The sequence below is a fragment of the Haliaeetus albicilla genome, chromosome 12 (assembly GCF_947461875.1).
Source record: "Haliaeetus albicilla chromosome 12, bHalAlb1.1, whole genome shotgun sequence".
NCBI lineage: Eukaryota > Metazoa > Chordata > Aves > Accipitriformes > Accipitridae > Haliaeetus > Haliaeetus albicilla.
Genome location: NC_091494.1, coordinates 33,485,537 through 33,493,850, shown reverse-complemented (window position 1 = coordinate 33,493,850; position 8,314 = coordinate 33,485,537). Strand labels below are relative to the sequence as shown.

Genomic DNA, 8,314 nt, shown 5'->3' with positions numbered 1-8,314 from the left:
GTTATTTAAAACACTGATGCACAAGGAACAGTTAAGATACTTGTTTGTGTACAGCCTGATACCTACAAACACGGTTGGGGAAAAGGATGAAAATTAGCCCCAACAGAGAAGAGGGAAATATTTTTTAATCAATAGGTTGGGCAAAAATTTCTTTACCGAATTTAGCAAATGTTTCCATAAATTCCCTCCAACAGTTAGGGCCCTAACTTTCACAAAATAGTAACTACACCTGAAGGTGGTCTGCATTTTTTTCAAGGGACAGTAAGGAGCAGTTACCTGCTCAGAGGAAAAAGAGGAGGAGCTGATCTTCATTTTGGCACAGAACAGAGATATTCCTGTTGCTGTGTAAACAAAGGACTGGTAAGGACAGGTTTTGAGAAGGGGAGCCAAGATGTTAAGATGTCCTTAGCTACTCTTGAAATGAAAACTAAATAATGAGGGTTTGTGTCAGCAAAGCAGAGATAAAACCCATTTAAATTGTGCAGAGTTCAGTCTGTGAGATTATACCCACTCTGAAATCGTTGCATTTCTGTCCTTATCTTCCAAGTGAATAGTTGGGTGCACCTGAAAAATAATGTCCAAATTGTGCACGTTTGTCTACTGAAGACCAGATTTTCCTCAGTGATGACTTTTTTTTTCCTCAAAAAAGACTTAAAATACATATAAACCGGTAAAAATATAATGAAAGACCCAGTTAAATTGTAGTAATAACTATTGAAAGTCTGTTTTGATCTTTTTGTCAAATGTATAGCCATTCATTCAATTTAAGAAAATCAGGAATAGCGCGATACAGTTCAGGTCAAGGAAAAACCTTTGGTATTCAGCTCCTCGGGTTTTACCCCCATTTTGGTCTGTAGCCTGCTGCGCTGTGCATCGACCTGGCAGTTTGTTTTTCCCTCTGTGCGCCATGAGGGCTCATGATATATGCTGTCCGTGCAAAACTAACGTGCCTTTAGCTCCTCTGTGCCTCAGGCCTTGCCCCGAGCGGCGGCACCGGCGCTGTGGAAGCCGGTCCACGAGGGGGGAGGAAAAAGCGAAGGCCGTGCCGCAGGTTCTACCGAGATTTGAACTCGGATCGCTGGATTCAAAGTCCAGAGTGCTAACCATTACACCATAGAACCGGGTGGTGGCACTCGCCTCCGCGAGGCCGGAGAATAAATCTATAGAAAACAAATCCCGCTGTAAAAGTTCCCGCTGGCCTTTCCCCTCTGCATCTTGAATGACTGGCCAGGAATTTAATGCAACCCAAAATATTCGTATTAATTCTGCCTTTCTGCAATACCCATTGTCTTCGTGGTATAATGATCGCAAAGATGCAACGTCAAAAAGCAAACACAAAACAGCAGGAGAACATCTTTCAGATACATAAACTGAATCCCCACATGTGCACTGGAGTCCAGCACACTGCCTCGTGCTTTTCTAATGCATAATTTAGAATTGTGTTTCCACACAGGTTGTTCACAGCGTAGAAATAAAAAGAATTACCTACGTTTCAGTATACTATAGCATGTCTGAAATTTTTCAGATAATTCGTGTAAGAATGTACCAACCTAGCCGCAATAAATAATAAATATGGAAAAAATTAGCCATGAAAATTGTGTTGCTTATTTTTCTTCCAACGTGCTTTTCAGGAAGCACAGCATGTCAGTAGTTTATGGCATTCCAAAAGCCCATGAAAAACGCCAAGTTTCCCTTCAAGTCATTCTCCATGACAATGATGAGTAAAGAAATCTGCCTGTGGGCAAAACTCTCAGGTTCCACCGAGATTTGAACTCGGATCGCTGGATTCAGAGTCCAGAGTGCTAACCATTACACCATGGAACCGCTTAAACAGACCCCCCAAACCGCTCCTATTGAGGGAACCTTAAAGGGAAAAGACAAAAGTATTCTTTTTGCAAGTTCATAAGCACCAAATCCGCTCTGCTTCTTTTACATGTATTCTGCAGGTATTAATTCTATGTAAGAACTCCACTGTTCATTTATCACACCATTTTACAGCACTGAAAATAATGCACATTTAGAAGCACCTTAGTATTAAACAAAATCAGTAAGCCATTTCTCAGATCATGCAATTTAAAGCTTGAATATAGACTTTCAATACTGAATGCACTGACTTTTACTTCACATTTGTATACTCGTTTTCCCTTCATGCATTTTGGGCTCAGTATTTGCTTGCTATATTTGAGAAGAAGTAGGGACCATTGTCACAACTATTGTTTTAGTTTGCCAGATTGTTTCCTCTCTTGGTATTAACTGACCAGTGTATAGGTAATAGAACGTTTCGTTTAAACAGGTGAGACACAGAAAAACTACAAACATATGCAACGAGCTTTTTATGCATAATTAAAGGACCTGTTGGAGTGGGTCCAGAGGAGGCCATGGAGCACCCCTCCTATGAGGAAAGGCTGCAAGACTTGGGGTTTTTCAGCCTGGAGAAGAGAAGGCGCCAGGGAGACCTTCTTGTGGCCTTTTGATACTGAAAGGGGACAGACTTTTTGGTAGGGTCTGTAGCGATAGGTCAAGGGGTTATGGTTTAACACTAAAAGAGGGTAGATTGAGACTAGATATAAGGAAGAAATTTGTTACACCGGGGGTGCTGAGACACCGGCACAGGTTGCCCAGAGAGGTGGTAGATGCTCCATCCCTGGAAACATTCAAGGTCAGGTTGGACGGGGCTCTGAGCAACCTAATCTAGTTGAAGATGTCCCTTCCGTCACTGAAGGGGGTTGGGACTAGATGACCTTTAACAGTCCATTCCAATCCAAACTATTCTATGAAATCCTCAAATCGTACTAGAAGAAAAGGTTGTAGGCATCACACCGCGGTGTATTCTGTACTTCCTTTACCTGCACCCACTACACTACATGTTGTCAAGATGGTTTAGGAAAAATAACCGTACTCGCAACACCAACCAAGACCACACCCATAAAGAAACAGCGAAGACAGAGACGTCGGTGGCTGCGCCCCGGGCCCGCCAATGAGCCGTGGAAAACAAGGGCTAGCAGAGGATGGTTTCGATCCATCGACCTCTGGGTTATGGGCCCAGCACGCTTCCGCTGCGCCACTCTGCTCTTGCCACTCACACCCCTCCCCGCCCGGCCTTAGAAGGAGCTGCCCGCCCCGCCTCCTCCCCGCGGGCACGGCGCCGGTCCTTCTCGCAGTGCCGCCGCGCCCTCCCGCCCAGAGGGAACCGGCGGCCCCGCTCCAGCGCGGGTAGGAACGTGCTCTCTCTCAGCGTTCCCTACAAGTAAGGGCTCCCCTATTGTGGCTCCTGCGTGCTTGAAAGATACTTGAAATAACAACACATTATTTCAATTACCAGTATATTCCCACGGACAACTGATATTAAACTAATTTAAGTAAAAACCACCGGTATGTTACCACAGAAAATAGCAATATTACTAACTGCGAAAAACTGAATACTGCTGCCCTTAAAGTCCTCCGAAAACTATTTTTAAGACACGAACCCGTGACGAAGCCTCTGCAGCACTGCGCACCTCGGACGCCAGCGCTGAGCCACGCGCCGCGGAGGCCGCCGGGGCGCGCGGGCCGCCTCCCGCCCCCAGAGTGCTTTGCGCATATTTGCATACAGCCGCCGTGTCTGCCGCGCGCTTTGCCCCCCAGCCTGCCGCCCCCCGCAGAGCCCCGGCTCGGCGCCACGGCGGGAAATACTGTGCGCAGTCTGCTCAAACGGGCAGCGTCTGCCTTCCTGTCACGACCCCTCACCCTGTTCTTACGGAGTCCAAATCTCGGAGCTAGAAATAGCCGAGGAGCGACTGTGCAGTTTGTGCTCGCTTCGGCAGCACATATACTAAAATTGGAACGATACAGAGAAGATTAGCATGGCCCCTGCGCAAGGATGACACGCAAATTCGTGAAGCGTTCCATATTTTTTTCCCCCCACTCCAGCCCTAGTAACCCCCCCCAGGCACTCAGCCAGGCCCTGGGACCCCTGCAGACACAGAATGACAGGGAGTGCCTCCCCTTACCAGTTTATTTCTTTCATACTCCTGCCTTGTCACGGTGCCCACTGACCTTGCCGGCACAAGGATGGGAACTGAGGTCCGAACAAGGATGGGAACTGAGGTCTGAGTGCCCCTATGAGGACGTCTTACCTGGCTCAAACTCCTCCCTGCGCTGCATGGGGCTTGTTCTCCTCAAGCTGAGATCCAGAGGATCAGGGTTATACAGAGAAGCTGGGTCCAGAAGTTTTCTTTAGCACATCTACTGACTGTAAATACCACTTACCAAATTGACTATGGTTGCTGCAGCGAAATGACTCACAAAACGAAAGTCTGTCATGAGCTTTTTGGCCCTCCAGGGACTTGCCTCGGGATTCAAATTATAGCGTTGCTGCTGGTCAGTGTTTCCCACGTTTCATATGCTCTCTTCATTATCACTTGTTTCCTCTGGGCATGGTATAGTGTGGGTTCCAGCACTGAAAAGGCTCTCCGGTCATTGCATGTCACACATTTAAATGAAGAGCATTCTCCATTTCCCACTCCTTCTATCATTACAGTCCATTGCTGGGTTCAGTTTTGACTCTGCTCATGCTGTCAGTGAGAAAAACTGTCACTCTCCACCTCAACTTTGCATACATGCTCCACTTTATTTCTCATAATACTTTTTGTAAATAATTGAAGGCCTCTTCCTGTCTGCCTCATTGAGTGAACTCAGACACAGAGTAGGAACATGCAACCCTACTGTTGAGTGATCTGGGAAAATCGGTGTATTTCTTAACTAACACCTGCAAAATTCACGTCAGTCATTTCTGCCCTGTCCGCTGCGGCATCTCTGCCGTTCCCCCTCCGACCCTGCTCCCCTTGGAGCGAGGAGCCCTGTTGGCGAGATCCGTTTCGGGGATGGACACCGGTGCCCGTCGAGCACGGAGAAGTCTCCCCCCGCGAGGGAGCGCCCGCAGTCCCAGCGGCACAGCCTCGGCGGGGCAGGGCCCGCCCCGAGAAGCGCGATCCCCGCGCCCTTCGCCGCCGCCTCAGTCCAGTCAGGCGAACGGCGCCTCCCGCCTCAGGCGGCCGTTGGGGGCGGGGGGAGCGGCTTTGTGGCGTCATCAGCGTTGCGCCTGCTCCCGCGTCACGTGGTGGGGGCGGCCTTTCCCCCTGAGCGCGGGAGGCGCCGTCCCGGAGGTGGGTCCTGCCGCCGTCCCGTCCCTCGGAGCCGGCCCGGGGGTCTCCTTACCGCTCCGCCGGGGTGTCGGCGGGGGCTGTGGGTGAGCGGGTTGTCGGTGCGAGGCTGCCGCCCTGTGGGGTGTGGGGGAGCTCCACCGGCGGAGCTGCGGCCTCCTCAGGGCCCGCTGAGTGTCCTTGTGAGGAATTTCTCCCCAGAATGTTTTTATTTGCATGCAGGTTTTCTTAAGCAAAACAAATGGTCTTGCTGTCTTAAATTTTTCACCAGAAGTGGTAGTTCAGTGACACTTGGGGTAGATTTCCAGCTAAATGTTACCAGCAGAGTTAACTAAGTAGTACCTGCTCATGTTTTGACAGAAGTGGGATTCTACTCCATCAAACTAGCGGTATGTCAGTATTAAAACATGTGGATGTATTGTGTTCGTGCAGTAAATAGTGCTTTTACATTTAGTTAGAACTGTTAAAAAAACAGCACAAAAAGTGTACTTTAACTGCTTGCAGAGTCAGGAACTGACAATGCTTGTCCTGACTTTAAGGATTCATCGGGCCCAGATTGCCCCCTGAGCCAGGGCTCTTGCAGTTAGTTTCCAGTCCTCGTGACCAGAGCTGCTTCAGAGCCTTCTGTGTTGCTGGATCAGTAATGCTTGTCAGCTGCAGCCTCACAGGGAGGATGGGGACCTTCAAGGAGTTGTGCTGCAGGAGTTGCTAACTCCTAAGGAGCTCTTGTATTCTGAGTTTTCCTAGAGAGACAATTCATTTGAGCATTGCTGAGGTGGCTTCCATCATGGAAGGAGTAGTTCTTTCTCTTGCTGAAGAATACTGAAAGTAGCTGGAATTCTTGAGTGTTCATGCTACAGTATCTCACTCTTGTGGGATTCAATATTGGCTATCAAAAGAACAGGGGAAGATTTGGCAAAAATGGCAGCACTGAAGGCAGAGGTACAATCCAAAGGTACTGGTGGCTAAAACCCTCAACTTCCGTTGTTTAGAGGATGTGTGTAGCAAAGCATCGAATCAGTATGTTTCTCTTAAAGATCTAAAATTATTGTAAGAAAACCCAGAGTTACTTTTAGAAGGCCTTTTATGAATAGGTAGTCCTTTTTTTGACTTAACATTGGGAATTTTGTTTCTCTTCAGTCTGAATTCTGTGATGGGGTGAATGAAGAAGCTAAATGAGGTGGATGCTTTTTGGAAGAAAAAGCAGAACAGAAGCAGATGGTGAGGTAGAGAAGGTAAAAATAGGAAACATGAAACAAATATATTGTTGGAGATGATGGTTTTCTCCAGTGAAAATGTGCCAGCTTATTGGTTTGATTAGTCTGCTTATTCGACTGTTCCTTTCAACTTTTTTTTTTACTTCATGTTTTCTGCATGGAAGTTTTTATTGCATGTTAGGTACTACACAGCATAATTTAGTTGCTTTTTAATATAAAAAATTATAATTAATTCTTTGCAGATATGATGGTAACTTAGATGAAAGACTGAAGATATGAAGCTCATGTGAAAGAATTTAAATGTGATGAATCATCCTCAGCAGTGATCAATAAATTTAAGAAATTCTACTTTTGTATTACGTAGTTTACACGGATCGAGATGCAATGAGAATGCAGGTCTTGCTAGACTTCTGTACAGCTGATTTTTCTTAAAATGTCTTAGAATATAGTAGTTCCTGTTCTGTATCATGAAGGCCCAAATGACTGGGAACTCAGTTCTGAAAATGAGCATGCTTTCTGAAAGTCTACACCTTTAACCTTTGTGTCAATCTATCTTTTGTATACTGGTCTTAATAAGTTGGGCTGTTCTGAAAGCATTAAGGATTTTAACTTTATTCTTGGTTCTCTTTTTTTAAATAGTTGCCACTGATTCTGTTTCAGGTTAGAAGCGAAACAGACTGGTTAAAGCTATTGATGATGAGAGAGTTGGTCTTTGGGAGGGGGCTAATTAATATCACTGCTGCGCTGTATTTTTTAATGGGGTATCAGTATTGCACTGGAACATGGAAATACATGACTTTGTGCTAGTGTCATAAATCACTTTTTGCCTAGGAATAACACTTCTAACAATGTAACAAATGGCTCAAAAAGCAAAGTGAAGAATCATTGCAGTAGGATATTATTGAAGCCCAAAATATTAAGCGGGGTCTAAAAGGCATTCAGTTCATAGAGTGTAGGTCTTCGCAGCCCTGCCTAACATAATAGTTTGGATTCACCCTCTTGTCTTCATTCAAAGTCCTTAAATCACTGATAACCAGAAACGGAGAATATACCAGATGAAGGATCAAGCATCCCCATGCATTCTGGAAACAGGCTATTTGGCTAGATAAACTTGGTCTCTGCATGGTTTTTATTCCATTACATAGATAAATTACTATATGAAGAAGTTTGCATTAGCATTTCCAGGGAGCAGTTTCTCAATGCCATCTCACAAATATATATAAAACATTAAATAAATGGGGTATTTAAACATATTACTGGGTTTACTGATTGTTCTTGTAGCAACGTGAGGCATTTTATATTGAAAATTACATGCATTAGGAGGCAGTAGGCTTCCTAAGTTTGTAAGGGATATTATTGTTATGCTTACACTTGGAAGCTAAATATGCAGGAGCTCAAAGATAAGATGTTTGCTCTGGAAACTAATGAAGCATAGTAAAATATTTATCAGCAGAAAGGTGATTATATAGGCAGGATTTTCAGCGAGAAGTTGATGGCAAAAGGAGAGAGCAAGTTGAAGAAATGTAGTAGAGAGACTGCTATGAACTATATAAACCTCTGAAATTCTTTCCTTCATGGCTGCAGTTGCAGTTCAGGAGGAGGCAGTGTGCTGCACCTGGTGCCCTCAGTTACATTTCTTTGCATTGCTGTGGAGGAAAATGAACCTTAACCTTTGCTGAGCCTAGAGTATTGGCTTTGAAATTTTATTCCTAAGTGGCAGCTGCCGCTGCTTTATAACCTACGCTTCATTGTACTGGGAATGCATGTTTATTAAAGGACTTCCATGAAACAGTTCAGGGGCAAAATATTAACCTTACTGACATGCACATCCAAGTAGTAAAATCAACATTAATATAAATATTGGTGGGATTAAAAGCATTCCCTTGCTGTGTCTGTCACACAGCCAGAATCAGCTGAAGCTGGAAAAATTAATACTGGCTAGCAGACCTCCTTAAT

General features: G+C 45.3%; 4 non-coding genes across 4 annotated transcripts; 1 reads left to right on the top strand and 3 right to left on the bottom strand.

Moving 5' to 3' along the window:
• Positions 1-1,049: 1,049 nt before the first annotated feature.
• On the bottom strand, positions 1,050-1,121 carry TRNAQ-UUG (transfer RNA glutamine (anticodon UUG)). The gene has a single exon. It is a non-coding gene; the product is annotated as a tRNA-Gln (tRNA).
• A 631-nt stretch (positions 1,122-1,752) lies between these two features.
• TRNAQ-CUG (transfer RNA glutamine (anticodon CUG)) lies at positions 1,753-1,824 on the bottom strand. Its single transcript has one exon. It is a non-coding gene; the product is annotated as a tRNA-Gln (tRNA).
• A 1,175-nt stretch (positions 1,825-2,999) lies between these two features.
• Positions 3,000-3,071, bottom strand: TRNAM-CAU (transfer RNA methionine (anticodon CAU)). The gene has a single exon. It is a non-coding gene; the product is annotated as a tRNA-Met (tRNA).
• Positions 3,072-3,787: 716 nt separating this feature from the next.
• Positions 3,788-3,894, top strand: LOC138688323 (U6 spliceosomal RNA). The gene has a single exon (XR_011327346.1). It is a non-coding gene; the product is annotated as a U6 spliceosomal RNA (small nuclear RNA).
• The last annotated feature ends 4,420 nt before the right edge of the window (positions 3,895-8,314 follow it).